Here is a 16,437-nt window from a genome sequence, read left to right as displayed (position 1 = left end):
CATTATTTCCAGAACTCAGCACCTTTCCCACCCTGCCCTTCCCTCTCCTGGCTGCAGCATTCAGCCATGGTCCCCATTCTGAGTCAGGTAGAGGTTCCTCTGTCTCCCCAAGTTGCAGAGGGTCATGGGTCAAGTTCTCCAAGTGGATTTATTGCCGCCTCCCTCCCTGGATGTTAGGTGGGAGGTGAGCAGAATGACCACACCTCTCTACCGTGAGCAGGAAACCATACTCAGCAAATGGAAACTCTCTCCAAAGAAACATTCCCTGTCCACTTTCCTACCTTCTTTCAGGCTGAGGACTGAAAACAATGATTGTGCAATTTTCAACATGCCCTGCAGAGGTGTGTGTCACCTATTGTTTTGGTGTCAGCCTTTGGGGTCTCAGCAGAAATGGATAGAGAAAGTCTCAGTTTAACCTCCCATAAAGTTGTTTTGTTTTTTTTTGTTTCGTTTTCACGTAATTTCGAAGCCAATAGATAGCTTACAAAATCTTAGATGTATAAGCCAAGTATCTGGGAGACGGGACTGGCCCACGCTTGCCCAGCGGATGAGTAGCCGAAGCAGACCACAGGCAGAATGTCACACCGCCCTGCAGCACTCCTACCCAACACACCACAATGATACTGGACTTAAATCAACATGGCTTCAGATACATTTCTTCCTGAATTCAGTGATATTAATACCTCATTAAAAATATATTAATGCAATATGCTTGAATGTGTTTTAAAAAATGCCTCTAACACTGCACGTTACAGAAAGCTTTTGTCTCCATTTCCCTAGGAATGCTATTGTTTAGAAGGGTCTGATTGCAAGGGGAAGAGAGGGGAATAAATCATTATTGAGGTCAAGGAGAAGAGCTTGGCTCGGTAACAAAAAATCGTGCCTATGCTTTGTCCCTAGCATTACAATCCATTCCTGGGTTAAGAACAGTATGATGTCTCCCTCCCCCTTAGCTTTCTTCCTGCTTTCCCTCATTCCCCACACACATCCCCAACAGGAAGATGTTTAAATTCTGGAAGTAGAGCTCCCATCTGCTCACGTCTTCTCCTATCACCATGGTTACGGGGCCCAGAGTGGTCTCTGTGGAGACAGAGGCAGAACAGTAACCAGGGACAACTAGATAGCAAGAGGCAGTAAAAATGAGGATTATTTTTTTAACCCCCATTTAAACTGGCATTCTCATACTCATGCGTGTGTGTTTTTTTTTGGGGGGGGGGGTTGTTTTGTTTTGTTTTTGTGTGGCATGTCAGATTTTAAAGGCTTTTGATCTAGAACAAAAGATAAAATATGATATATTTAGTAATTCCTCAGAACTGTATTAAAATATTCAACCTTCAGGCTGTGCTACATCTGAAATGCTGGGGCGAGTGCTGTGGGCAGTGAGAAGGCAGTGGCCAGATGTCAGCCCACTGCCCATGCAAATTCCAGGGCCCAGAGGGGAGTGGGGAGTGGGGGGGGTGACCTAACACAAGGGACAATGAAAAAAGCTGGTGACACTTACCATTCCTGACACCAGTGATTTCATTGGGCCCCAGAGGAGCTTCCACAACACCTCCGGTTCTGTGCCCAACTCTCTTAATTTTTTTCCAATCAAGTGGGATTTGTATTCTCTGTGCTCTGGGCTCGGGTGCCATAGGAAGAGGGAGGGTGCTGGTGCTGGACGTGGTTGGGAGGACTTCCCATTGAGTGGAAAAGCTTTATGTGAATTTAGTAGAATGAGCTTTACATCAGAAGGGTTTAGCTTCCAGGCGAGGCTTTGCTGCTGTCTGGGGACTTGCATGGTCATTTCCCTCGTGCTGGAATGGGTGGGGCAGCAGGATGATGGATTAGAGCAGAGTATCTCAGCCCCGGTTGCACATTGGAACCACCTGTGAGGATGTTGGAACCAGACCATCACAGTCCCTGAGAGTGGAGCCCAGTGGAGTTTTAGAAACTTCCCCAGATGACATAAATGGGTGGTCAGTTTCAAGTCACTAACATGGAGGTGCTACGAAACATCTTCCAGCAATGAACTGTAACTATGAGGAAATGAGATGGAAACATGAGCAAGAGGAAATGCCCAGTGTGGACCAAGCACAGGTGTGGCCAAGTGGCAGGAGGCACTACTGCAGGAATGCCTCCTGGCCCTGCCACCAGCCCACGTCTCCAGTGTGGGCACGGCCAGGGTGGGAAGGAATCCAGAGGCACAGCTCTGAGGTCCGCATGCTGGCCTGCTTGGCCATAGACAAGCTGTGTGGCCTTAAACAAATTATTTTCCACTCAAGGCCACAGTTTCTTCATATATAAACTGAGGGAGGCAATATTTTGAAAGTGTTACAATGCAGACTCCTAAGCCTGTGTAAATTCAGTTGCCGGTGATGTACTAACATCCTGTGTGACCTTGAGAAAGTTTCTTAACCTCTCTGGGCTTCAGGGTCCTCAACTATGAGATGGAAAGAATAATAGTTTGCAGTTCAAATATTGAGGTGGTTACTGAGCGAATTCATATAAAATGCATAGCAGCTCCTGTCTTTAGTAAACACTCCAAGAATGTTGGAATTTACAAATCAACACTGACGTGCAAAATTAGAAGGGTTGGTCCAGGTGCTCCCTGAGAGCCTTTCTTTGTCACCGAGGTGTGTCCATGAGGAACAGACCAGGCCTTTAGTAGATTGTGAGGGTGAGGGAGGGAGTGTTGCAAGCAGAGAGAAAACAGACAGAGGAAGTGGGGAAACCTGTGAATGTATGGGAATACTAATGGGGTGCAAGACTGTTGGGAGCAAGGGCTGGAGCTAAGGGAGAAATAGGATTTACCATTGGACAGAAGAGTAGGGAGAGGTTATGAATGCTGGTATATATCAGGGTGTGGAGTGGGGGCTTTTCAAGCACACTAGTGATCCCAAAGCTTCTTCACCCATGGATTTCAACTTCAAACAAAGTCCTGTGGAACCTGACTACATAAAACCAATAAAAGCAGAGGTCCTTGAGTGTAGCCAGGATGGAGGTCTGGAATCCCTCGTCTCCTTGGCCTCCTCTGACCATGGCTGGACCTTCAGCAACCCTCCTAGCACTCCAGGAGTCCATGGAGCACAGGAAAGAGTCACCGCTATAAGGAGTAGTTACTGGGACACAGGAACCAACTTTATTTTATTATTACTATTCCTTATTATTATTTCTACTGTGCTATATACATGCAGTCTGTTGGCACACACTCCTTGGGAATCCCCATAAAGTCAGAGACAGGCCCTGGAACGGTGGAGTCTTTGAAACTGAGCAGTTCATGTACTTTCAGGCTTGTTTCCATCATGTGCCCCATCCACTCAGAGTGGTTAACAGGCTTACCTGAGTTTGCTTATGATTCAAACACTGCTGTAATAGTGCTGGGTAACACACATTCCCCACAGCCTCCCTAGCTTAGTAAACCACAGAGTTATGTCACATTCACAGATGGACAGATCCACTGTGCATCTGCCAGGTTTGGTTCCAGTCAGCTGGGATTCGCTGAGGTTGGCCCTAGACAACGGGTTGGGTGTTACATGTGCTCCACATGTCGACTCGTTCTGGGACCAGCCGCCACCTGGGTGATTTTCTTTTCTTGGTGGAGGGATAAAAGCAGTCTGCTGGAGCTTTGCCTTATCCCTGGAAGTTTTGAATTAACACAGGCACTTGTCACTCCCACCCACATTCCATGAACCCTGGCAAGTCATATGGCCAACATCGAGGTCCAGAGAACAGATACCATTCTGCTCATAGGGAATCCTTAGCAAGAGAGGTAGGAGCAGGAAGAATGGTCAACAAATAGCATCACCTACCACGAGTATGACGGGAAAGCTAAGCAGAGGCATATCTACTCTTCTCCAAGCCCAGCCCATGTCCTAATTCCTCCAGCCAGCCTTCCCAGGCTACCCAGATTCAAAGACAGCTCTGCTTCTTTGACTTTCCCCAGGCTTGACGTGTGTCCCTCTCACTCAGCTGTTTCCTGGGTGAGACTGAGTTTCCTTTGCAGCCCACGTGGGCACACAGGCTCTGCTCCCTGAATATGCAGTGCTTGATGGATGCATGGAGGAAGGACCCAGGAAACATCCTTGGGAAGGTGAGGCAGGATGATAAACTCAGGGGTCACCACACTCTCTTTTTCAACCAGCAAGTGCTACCTTCAAACGTGTCTGTGTGACGGAAAGAACAAAGGACTTAGAGTCCGAGAGACTTGGGTTAAAATTACCACTCTTCCATCCACCAGCCCTGTGACCTCAGGCAAGCCTCTTGGCCTTTCAATGCCTATAATTTCTTATCTGTAAAATGGGAATGATATCGTGTTTCCCCGAAAATAAGACCTAGCTGGACAATCAGCTCTAATGCGTCTTTTGGAGCAAAAATTAATATGAGACCCAGTCTTATATGATTATAATGAGACCGGGTATTATATTATATTATATTATATTATATTATATTATATTATATTATATTATATTATATTATATTATATTGTAACTTTTGCTCCAAAAGGCGCATTAGAGCTGATTGTCTGGCTAGGTCTTATTTTCGGGGAAACACAGTAGTAATTACTTTGCTTGGTGATTATTATGTGTCAAGCACATTCACACAGCCCTGCCTCGAGGCCTTCACACTGGCCACTCCTCCCTGAGCCATTGTTACCCCATTTCACTTCAGTCATGTCTCTGCCAAAATGCCATCTTGCCAGAAGTCTTCTTTTATAGTTTTACATAAAACAGCACACACCTGCAGTTACACTCTATCTCCTTGCCCTGTGTCCTTTCCTGTCATGCCTATCCATACTCAATATTAGTTTACGTGCTTAGTTGTCATCTGTATACTTTCCCAATTATGATGTATACTTGGTGGAGAACTGGGATTATTTTAACTATTTTCACAACCCCTGGATCTCCATCACCCACTGTGATGCCTGGAAACTGTTTGCTAAGTATTTCTTGAACGAACGAACTGTGAGATTGGCATGAGGTTGTGTCTGCAAAGTCCCAACACAGTGCCTGGCACATGATACACATTCAATCAACGATGGCAATGCCTCCTTCCAGCTTGCTCCCACTTGGAGCCCAGCCTGGATCTTTCTGCCCTGGGTGCAGAGAACAAAGCTAGCCAGAGGAGAGTGCTGAGAGTCTGGGGCACCAGCCCGCATGCAGACTTGGGCACATATCTGAGAATTTTCAAGTCATTTGCTCTCTTCCTCCATCCTTAACAAACAAAAGAGCCTTGATCTGGAGGAGGCCCCAGAGCATACTCCATCATCTCTATTTCCTCTGAGGGCCCTGGACACATCATCACCCAGAGTCACCATGTGAAGCACACGCATTCAGCTTGTTCCTAAATGCCTCCTTCTGTGGAAAGCAGAAAAATCAAGCCAGAAAACTGAACTTGAATGAAACACATGCATGATCCCATTTTGTTCTATTAGAAAAGCCTTTATAGTAGAATGCATTGGCATGAATTGTGAGACTGAAACTATTTTATACAAACAAGAAAAACAAAAACAAAAATCCCATAGTGATGACTCTGGCCCCTATAGTATGTGACTTAAAAGCTCTCAAGAAGTGAGATAATGCTGTGAAAATGGGGCATTAAAGCATAGACAGTTCTGTAAAAAGAATTTCCGTACAGCTTAAAATTCAAAACCCTGCTTCATCGGTGTTTCCAGATTTGGGATGCTTTGCTTAAAATCAAGGGAAGTGAGTTTCAACGGTTCATGATTTAAAAGTATGGATTCAAGGTGAGCACGGTTCCCATGTGCTGGGCAGTGGCCTGGGCTCTCGAGAGATGCTTCAACAGTCTCTTCCCTCAAGGAGCTGTCCTTCCTGCAGCCCTAAGCCATGTTCACACTTAGGGGCACCCGTGAGGGTGACATGTGCAGCCCAGAGGAGGGAGAAACTGCAGTGGGGGAGGGGCACAGCAGGGTAACCTTCCCAGGAGGCACCTGAACTGCAGCTTAGACAGCGGGTGTTCAGAAGCAAGCCAGGGAGGGAAAGGCTGCTGGGCCAGGGGACCAGCCTGCAGGCAGACGCGAGGGCTGAGGGGAGCATGGCCAGTTCAGGGAACCATGTGACATTTTGTGGGGTGGGGAAGATGGGACTTCTGTGTGAGATCGTTCTTTCTCTGTCTCTACCCAGAATAGTACCAAATATTGTCACGTATGATATCACAGGACAAAACATGTTTCCCTTTGTATTTTTTCACAAGAGTTTTGAGGATGTGTACTGTGCAGCCTCTGCTCTTAAAACTGACTTTGTCAGAGACTGTGCCCTTTAGCCCAATGGACTATCCAAGGAACAAGGTCTGCTGGCCTTCAGAGAAATCCCCGGGAGCAGAAGGTGCCCTTGAGTTTGTCCTGGAATAAGTGTGTGTGCATACACACACACACACACACACACACACAATCACACATACAGTCACACACATACTGCACATAGTCACACACAATCACACACAGTCACACACATACCGCACATAGTCACACACACAGTCACAAACACACAATCACATACATGGGTCACACACAATCACATACACATATACACAACCACACACACAGTTACACACACAGTCACACACACAACCACACACACAGTTACACACACACAGTCACACACACAATCACACATGTAGACAGTCACACACACAGTCACACACACACACACACACACACACACACACCTTACTTCCTGGCCCGGTTCAACTTACACATGTATTTGCCATGTGTAATCTGATTTGCAATCTGAAATCCGATCCTCCGTTCTCATTCTGAAGTTTCACACTGTTCATCCACGACAAAGTTCAGCCACCAAACTGACCTAGGAGATTCGTTACCATCCGGACCCCTCTCCCTCCCTAGTCCCATCTCCGACCACCCCTACTTGGTACTTTCTGCTTCATCATCAAACAGCTTCTAGTTCCCTGTCCACGTGCTCCCACTTCTTACCTCTTCATCTCTCATGGTGTTGGCTCTCCCCCCAACACCTTCCTCTCTCTCCGTGCCTGCTCCACCTCACCCCTTGGCTCAAGCTTCGTGTTTACCTGTCATGCCCTGGGCAGGCACACACCCTGTGGAATTAGGAGACCCTGCCCGGGGTCTCAGAGAACAGCGGGCCGCCCCTTGACCTGCTTGCTCGTGACCTTCTTTGTCTACAACCTCTCCCTTTGCTCTGGGCTGACTTTCCCACTGGGCTGGTGCCTGCGTCCCACAGTATTTTTAGAGGCAGATGAAAATGTTTTAATTCCTCTAAAAATCAGAAGAAAAAACTAAACATAATAATAATGATCATGTAATAATGAATCCAGCCCCGACTGTATTTGTCTTTATACCAATGCAATCATAAAATATAATTTTAAATTAAAAAAGGAATTTTTTCAGCAGAGGAAGGAACCATGAAGGGGGCAAAGTACCTAATGCCTTGCAAGGCTAAAAGCAGCCTTGCCTCCCTCGCCCACCAGGCGATGGGGTTTTGGAGATGCTATTCTTCTAGTTCAATGTCCCCAGTGCCCACATTAGTGCCGGGCACACGCTCGTTAAAGGTGTGTAGAAAAAACTGGGCCATCTTGGATAGGGCAAGAAGGGAAAGCTGCTTTCAGTGCATCTATGAGGGAACTAGGACACTGAGTCCTATGAAATCAATTCCTGCGACCCCAAAACTCTATTTTTAAGAGCTGAGAGAGGGGAATTGAGGAAGATTTTAAATATTGGGGGAAAACTAAATATAACAGGTGCCCAAGCCTCACCTTTTCCTGGGTCTCAACATCAATGAAGTGGTTCTATATTGTGATTATATGGAAGAATGAGTTCTGGCTGGGTCTCCGAAAGAAATCACGTGAAAATGCAGGATTCTGGAGGCAGCCCTCAAGACCACAGGAGCTGGGCACGCTGGGTAAATCCACAGGAAGAACGAGTCAGGGTGATATATCTTCATTTGCGTACGGTTTTTCAAGCATGTGGGTCCTGGGATGATAATCAGCAGTGATGCAAGTCCTCCTCGTGTCTATTGGCAATCATCATACCAGCACATAAATTCTGGCCTATAATAAACGAACCAGGAAGTAAAGAGTTCTCAGTCACAGACTCCTCAACTTGGTAAACTAGGAAGTTCCTCAGAGAACATTCTGTGCCCTCTTCCACTGTGCAGTTGAGGAAACTGAGGTCCCCACTCAGGTCACGACTGGCCCAACATTTCCCGCCAAGGTACCCAGCGGTGACGGGGCTGAGAGTAAACACGTGACTTCAGTCCCTGCTCATCTAGCCAAGCTGCACACACCATACAATGCGAGTGAGAAAAGGGCCTGTGCAAGTATTCACTTCCCTTTGAAGCTTTAAGCTGCTTAGGACTCTTTGGCTGAGGGCAAGGGATAACTGTTGGAGTATGGAGGGCTGTTTCCCATGATTACAATTGTGAAATCAGATGAAGGGGGTTTGCTGTTTGTTGCATTGGGATCCTTTTAGGTCCAAAAGGTCTTGGCTTAATGCTGTCAGCCACACCTACTCTACAATGGACAAATCAGTGTTCTCTTCCAGCTCGGAGTCCTCTGACGGAGCTGAGGAGACGAGGACACGAGCAGAGCTGTTTCTCACCGAGGATGATGCTGAGAGCGTGGGCAGGCTCTGGCGATGGCTCCCCTCTTTGCCCTGTTTACCCTCCATGCTGCCTTCTGCGGAGGCTCCCAGCCCCTGTTAGAACAAGCAGGTTGAAAGCACCTGCTCAGCAGACCCTCCTTGCCTCTAAAGAGCTGAAATTCGGGACAATAATAGCATATAACTTAGAATTTAGATGGGCAGAGTTAATGTTGATGTTATAAAATTCTGGTATTATTAGGAAGAAGTTACAGATATTGATTAAGTTAATTTAGGTAAAGATAAACATGTATATGTCTAATTTCCACACTACAACTGAAGAAAATTGAGCTCTGGAGGAGGGGCGTAAATCAATACAATAGAAGGCAAGACAGGAGAAAAAGAAAGACCAATAACCAACCAACCAAGCAACCAAACAAACAAATAAATGAAAATGCTGGATACTACAAATGGAACTGAAGGAAGAATACATTGGTATAATCACGATTGAAAACAATTTTGCCTTGCCCACTGGACTGAGAGGGGCATATGCTTTGATACAACACTGCCATTTCTAAATATATATTTTAAAGACATTTGCAATCTATATCAGGAAAAATGGTCAAAAATGTCTATGAGCATTTCCTGTAAGAACAAAAAAATATTCTACCATCAGGAGACTAGATACACAAATTGTGATGATTTATACAATGGCATATTATACAACAGTTACAGAATTAATGGACTTGAGCCTCATTCATTAGCATGGATGGATATTTAAAAATGATGTTGAGTGAACAACGCAAGTCAGAAAAATACAAATTATTTGATACAATGTACATTCAAATACAGGCGAAAGTGTGTGTTGTGTTATTTAAGTGTACATACAAGTATGGTCAAACTCTACAGAAATAAAAAATATAATTTAAAAATTCAGAAAAGTGGTAACCTTTGGGGGAAGGTAAGAGCACAGAATTAGAGAAAGGCACACAAAAGTTTTCAAAAAAAGTTGATAATTAAGCCAGGTGATAGATATTTAGGTGTTCATTTTCTTATTGTTCTTTAAAGCATACTATACAGTGGGTGCCAAAAAAATGTATGCACACTTTAAGAAAGAAAAACTGTATTAAAAGTGTAATACTCAATATATACCGATAACAAAAGATGAATACAAGTCACATTTGACTTCTGCAATTACAAGAGGTGCTCAAAGTGGTTACCATCAGCATCCAGACACTTCTGATTATGGTGAACTACTGCTTGAGCAACATTGACAAAAGTGTCCACTTGTATACATTCTTTTAGCACCCCTGGTATATTATGTATATTTATTTGCAAGTTTTAGAATGTTTTTAAAAATAATAAAATAAAAGGAACAGGAGGAAAATGAATGTCAAAAATGCCAAGGGAGGGACAGCCAGATGACTCAGTTGGCTAGAGCGCAGGCTCTGAGCAACAGGGTCGCCGGTTTGATTCCCACATGGGCCAGTGAGCTGCGCCCTCCACAACTAGCTTGAAGACAATGAGCTGCCACTGAGCTTCCAGAGGGGTGGCCAGATGGCTCCATTGGTTAGAGCACGAGCTCTCAACAACAAGGTTGCCAGTTCAATTCCCACATGGGATGGTGGCCTGCACCCCCTGCAACTAAAATTGAAAATGATGAGTGGACTTGGAGCTGAGGTACACCCTCCACAGCTAGATTGGAGCTGATGGGCCCTCGAGAAACACACTGTTCCCCAATATTCCCCAATAAAATTTAAAAATTAAAAAAAAATAAAAAGAATGCTAAGGGAGAAAATGATGGAAGCCCTCCCTGAAAGAAGCACAGTGATGTCTGGGTGTCTTGGAGGATGGGATACTTTTTTCTTGAAGGTTGAGTGGAAGTCTCCAGATGAAGTGGAGACCAGGGTCTGTTAGTTCAGAGGCCTTTCAAACCTGGACAGTGGAAAACTACAAGTCACTGTGTGTCTGCAGCATGGGAGCCTGTGAGGGAACAGGGGGAGGTGAGGCTGAAAGGGAGGCAGGCGCCAGACTCTGCTTGGAGCCTCCCTCGTGCTCTTGTGTCATGGCAGGAAGGCATTTAGCAGACTTGGAATTTCCTCTTGGTGATGGCCCGAGATGTAATATTTTATGTGGGTGACAAGGATGAGATTCATTTTAAGTGAGGCACACATAAACCTTTATTCTGAATAACCTTGCAGCACTCTCTTTCTGGAAGATAAGCCGTGAACTCCACTCAGAGGAGACTGGAAGGGTCTCTTGGGTAGGAAGGAGACTAATGTCTCCATAGACACAGGCTGTTGACATTTCAGGAGAAACAAACATAAAAAAGCTTTCCCTTGTGGGTGGAAAATCATCATGATACTATGAAATCCTTTTACTTAGGTTTTGCTTTTTGCTTTCAAGTACAGTGTCAAATAAGATGCTTTAAAATTCAGATGGAAAAATCCTTCAGAGAGAAGGACATTGCTCAGGATGGCACGGAGTGTCAGGGCAGTGATTAGAACCCAGGGCTCCTAGAAGCTCTGAGATCATGAACCTCAAAAACTAGTCAAGAAAAGTTGAGTGTGAACATTAGGGCCACACTCAACACTCACACCCTCCACACTGAGGAGTCAGCCTGAAAGGCAGAGCTTCCATGTGTGATCACGTGATGGGAGAACGTAAAGTTCACTTCATAGGCTGACCTAAGAGGAGGAAGCAATCAGGGATCCAATGAGATGGGAGGATGGGAGAAGCTATGCCATTGTGCAAAGTCTTTCTAAGTGGGAAATGACTGAACCCCAATCTGTTACAGGGTTAGGGCACCAACTGCTTTAAAGGGAGTGTAAGATCTTTGTTCAGGAAATGCAGAGGCCAGCATTTGAAAACAAATTCCTCCAGTTTACCAGTTTTGCTAACCTATGGTCAGCTGTCATTTGACAGCTTAGTAACGAGTGACTATATTTCAGTATTGAGTGTTCCCTCACTCTATAGGCAAATCAAAAGACAATGCCCATTTAATTTTCTTTGTAACATCTTGTCTAGGAATTATGTTCACTCTGTTCAAACTAGGAAAGCCCTAGGCCAAATTTCTCTGCCTTATTTGGGACATAGGTGGTCTCAGATCTGCTCTGGTTTTGATATGTACAGTTCATTTATGTTGTGAGAAAGATGCCTATGTGTGCCAAACAGATGCCACTTGCAATGATGTAGAATGATGCTTATTGTTGCACCTTAGTGCCATGGGTCCTCAGATGCAACAGAGTCAAATAATGACTCAAAGTATATAATCCAGTCAGAGTAAAATCCTGGTGAGATCCAGACAAGAAGGATGGCATGAGTCCCAGACAACTTGCAGAGCACTCTGTGTGAAAATGGGTGCTCCGCCATCAATAAACACACAGGAAACAAACCCCTCTCTTACCTCTAACATTGCGACATCATGCCAGGAAAGAACCTGCTTCTGAAGTGTAAGGAAAAGAAACAAAACCTGAGGTTTTATGAAAACGTTACCTTGATGTTCGCAGTTTTCTTACATATCGGTTGTGAAGCTCACAGCAATGGTGTGAGTTTTGTTTTTGTGGTTTTATCTTCCTTGTGCCACGAGGGCAAATGATCAAAACAGAACAGAAGTATTTGGAGAGGACGAAGCACAGTTCGCTGAGTTGTTGAAGTGCCTCCCAAATCCCTGGATGAGAACGGGGTGTGCGTTTTAGAGTCTCTCACTGGCCATTGTAATGGGACAAGCATTTGAGAGTCGGTGAACAGGTTGATGACTATTTAATCCCAAGAAAATCGTTCCTGGAACAGCCTAAGAATCTGTAAGGATTTCAAAGATGTCTGAGAATCTGGGCCTTTTCACATTAAATCTTTCCTTATGTAAATTTAATTATTTCTATTATCTCAAAACTCAATTTCATGTTGAAATTATTCGCCAGGAAAAGTATGATGTGGGAAGCGTTCTTATTCTTATACAGTATGTTTTCTCTCTCCTCTCCCCGTTGGTGAAAACACTTTCCTATCTTCCGAGTACCTTTGCCAATCTCCTCAGTTGAGTTCTCTCCTAGGATCCATTTGTTGTATCATCTTGTGCTTTTAAATTATTGAGCAGGATTGCCTTCTCCATAATGTCTCAGTCACAATTATACTAATCATATGTTGTTACTCTATTCCATTCCCTAACTTCATATATATTTCATTCTTTTTCTTGGACAAAATGCCTGTCTTCTGGGTATTCCTTATCCCCAGCCCAGCAATGCCTTCTACTAATATTTTGGTTGTCCAGCAGTTTGTAGACTTTCCCTTGGCAATGTTTATATGAAGCAGTGCCAAAATACGCGAATCCTGGTATGTCTCTATTTCCGCAGAAAATGGCATGGTGTACTCAACAACCCGTGCGCACTTTTGCTCCAAAGTCCAGCCAACAACCTACCTTGTCCTCTGCCCTCTTAGAAATTTAAAGGTCATCTTAAATTAAATGTAGTTTTCTTAGGTCACCAATGAGTTAGAAGCGCTCTTGACTCTCAGCTGTTGCCACACACAGAGGTGCTAGGATCGTGGGTATGTGACAAGGTGTCTGATGGGTGTTTGACTAGGAACTTTTCAGTCAGCGGCCTCTGGTCTTGACAGATCCTGATATTAAATGATCGACTCTCTGGTCTGGGTTGTTGACACTCATGGCTGCCTCCCCTCTCTTGCTGTCAACTCTATGTCCTCAATTCAGAACAAACACCACCTGTGCACTCAGGTGTGCAAATCACACACACACACACACACACACACTATGCCTTCCACCTCCTCTGACCATGCTGTTTTCCTTCTCAGACATCAAGGGAAGCATCAGACAGATGAGAAGGGCTACCTGGTGTCACTTTTCTGCAGCTAATTGCTTCCGATCTTCTAGCTGGCACTCAACGTTCCATTGAATTCAACCAATATTTCCTGGAAACTGTACTAAGTGTTGAGAATGCAAATTTCAACAAGACATCACCCCTGCCTGATGGTTGTTCATCAGCAATCATGTAAATGAAAAATTGAGACGGCAACTTGATCAATGAGATAACTGAAAGATTATATGACTTCTCTGAAGCCACAAAGCCAATGACTATGGAAAGATAACTAGAATACATGTTTTCTTGTCTTCTAGCCAGGGACTTCAGCAAACTTTTACAGAAAGAAAAATATGCATTGATTTTTTTTTATAATAAAGCAAAAAATGACTTAGAAAATAAACTTAATTGTCCATATCTGTGAGGAGCTTTAAAATGCTTCAAGGACTAGAGAGGAATAAAAAGGAAAGAGGAAGGTGAGAGGGGGTACGGGAAGAAGGAAAACAAAACTATGAAAAATCAAAGTATATTCTAGTATTCTATTTTAAGAAGATGCATACCAAAGAGTACCTGCCAGTCAATCCTGCTCCAAGCTTCTGAAGGGAGCTCCAAAGTCTTCTGGGCCAGCATGGCTTCCGGAATATGAGTACAACTGGGAAATGTGAGGTGTGAGAGGTCAAATGTTGGGTGTCTCAGAAATAGTAGCTCCTGTTGGATTTCCAGTCAGGAAAAGAAGGGTCCTTCCGAAAGACCCAGGGAGAGGCAGGGGTCAGGCATTCGTGGTGGTGTCCTCCACTTGGCTTGGACAGAGAAATATTGGATACATTCCAAAGGCACAAAGGGTATGCACATTGATTGAAATGATCAAATGTGATGAAATGGAAAAAGTCCAACCTTCGAGTTCGAGTACGTGGCCCTCGTCCTAACTCCTGCAGCTCCTAACGAGCAGCTTCACTCACGCAGTGTCACTTTACTCTCCAACAACACAGTCTTCTTGTGTCTAACAGCAGAATAATGATGCCGTCCTTCCCTGGGTAGCTCCTAGGATGGCAGTGAGTTGAGGATACAATAAAGGACTTGATGCCTGGGAATTCTGAAATGCTCCCCGCATGTGAGGAGCTATTAAAAAACTGATGACGTGCCACGATTCACATGTCATAGAATCTGAACCCACAGAGCTGGGAAGACTGTTTTAGCTAACCACTCCTTTCATTAATTTGTTCAGTCATCGATCCACCATTCGTCCATCACTCAATCTGTAAGCTTTAACTATGGATCTACCCTGTGGCAATCACTGTGCTAGACACTGAGTAAGACACTCCTCTCAAGGAGCTCACAGTTGGGTGAGGGAGACAGACGCTCAGATGCAGGATGATCTGAGCGTATCTGTGGCAAGGATAGCATATTGAAGAGGCAGGGGTGATTTCCGATGAAGGGGGAACTACAAATGGTGGGTCTTGAAGAATATGTAGGGTTGAGGCTAAGCGTAGGATTAGAAGGGCAGGGAGCAGGACAGGAAGTTCAGATTAAACAGAAGGACAATCCCAACCTGAGTTTGCACTAGAAGGTAGAGTCCCTGCGGGACTGGCCTCCTGGGGCTCTATCAGAACAACCTGGGGCTTTCTGCTCTTTCTTCCCCAGATTCTGACTCAACCACTGACATTGGAGACATAGAAACTGACTCTCTGTTATTGAACTGAGTGTACTATATACCCCTCAGGGGTGCTGGGGTGGCAAAAATATTTTGAGAGCTACTGAGCTTACGCGATTCCCATGCAGCACATCTGTGAACATGTTTCTATATATGCTATGAATGAATGCATTTTTATCTGCATCTGAAATTAAGTAGCATCATCAGCCAAAAAGGGAGAGAATGGAAACCGTGTGGTCATGTCTCAAAAAGTCAAGCATCGTATTCCATACCAGGTTCTTAACACAGGCCACGTTTGTAAGGACCGTGATAAAGGAAGAGCTTCTTCTCCAATGGCTTATTTCCTAATCTCAGTGTCATTATTCAGGGACGGACTTACAGTTTCCATGTTGCATTATCGATGCCCTGGGAAGTCAGGGCCCCTGTGTGCTGCAAAGGCTGGCTCCAGAAATATGTCTGAAGTCAAGCTGTGTTCAAAGACAAGGGCTTAAAACCTACCTCCAACTGCCTTCAGATCTCTGCTCACACCAAAACTCGGTTTGGGCCCCTTAATACACATACTCCCCATTCGTGTGGCTTGTCCTCTTTGGGTCTATATCCCCTAATCCTGCCACTACCACCATCAGTGTTCTCCTGGCCCAAAGCCAAACCTTGCCATCCTCATTATTGCATCCTTCTTCTCACTTGCTGTCCAGATCAAAGTCCCATCAGATATGCATCTCCTTCTCCTCTCCCCACCTCAAGCCTTGTTCTCCTGAGGTCTCAGTGGGACACCCTCACCCACTCCAGGTTCCACGCAACTGCAACATTGACTTTCCTCAAGCACACACTTCTTAGTGCCTCTCTGTATCCTACAAAGTTACTGGCTTCATGTTATCTGGTGTCCAATTCCATCAGCTGGCATCCCAGTCTGCCCAGTCTGTACCCTTCCAACCACGTCTCCAGCACCACTCTAGCATATATAGGCTGTTCCAAGGAGATGTGGCACGGTCCTCACCTCCTTCCGTCATTGTCTATTTGTGTTGTGGTTCTGAGCATTCCATATTGTACGAATGCAGGATATTCTCCTCTGGTCATCAGAAATACCGTATCTTACTCTTCTAAGACTTAGTGAGAGCTTCGTGTCCTTGAATTACTGTCCCAACTCCGAGTGAACTTCCTCATGGTAGGAATTCCTGCTGGTTTACCAAGTGATGGGAATTATTTCTTAGTTTCCTCCACCCCCTGGCCTTATGTGTCAGCTTCTTAGCAGGAAAGTAAATTTCTCAAGGATAGGGATAACACATTGTAGGTGAGTCCCACTGGACCTGGCATATGAAAGACATTTAGCAGATGCTTTTGAATCAGGGTGTTTTTATGACTGCCTACCTGAAAGAGATTTAGAAATAAAAAAAGAGAAAAGCATCCATACTGTCCTATTTTGC

At 44.8% G+C, this 16,437-nt stretch overlaps 1 long non-coding RNA gene across 2 annotated transcripts; it reads right to left on the bottom strand.

Annotated features, from left to right (window-relative positions):
- Nucleotides 1-3,107: 3,107 nt before the first annotated feature.
- On the bottom strand, nt 3,108-14,231 carry LOC141571810 (uncharacterized). 2 transcript variants are annotated; one of them, XR_012496867.1, is made up of 2 exons: nt 13,923-14,231; nt 3,108-4,145 (listed from the first exon to the last, which is right to left on the bottom strand). It is a non-coding gene; the product is annotated as an uncharacterized LOC141571810 (long non-coding RNA). The 2 variants fall into 2 exon arrangements; XR_012496866.1 differs by lacking the exon at nt 13,923-14,231 and adding an exon at nt 7,729-7,942.
- Between the last annotated feature and the right edge of the window lie 2,206 nt (nt 14,232-16,437).

Source organism: Rhinolophus sinicus, linkage group LG05 (genome assembly GCF_036562045.2).
Source record: "Rhinolophus sinicus isolate RSC01 linkage group LG05, ASM3656204v1, whole genome shotgun sequence".
NCBI lineage: Eukaryota > Metazoa > Chordata > Mammalia > Chiroptera > Rhinolophidae > Rhinolophus > Rhinolophus sinicus.
Note: the sequence above shows the minus strand (reverse complement) of the source record. Positions and strands in the feature narration are given on the sequence as shown.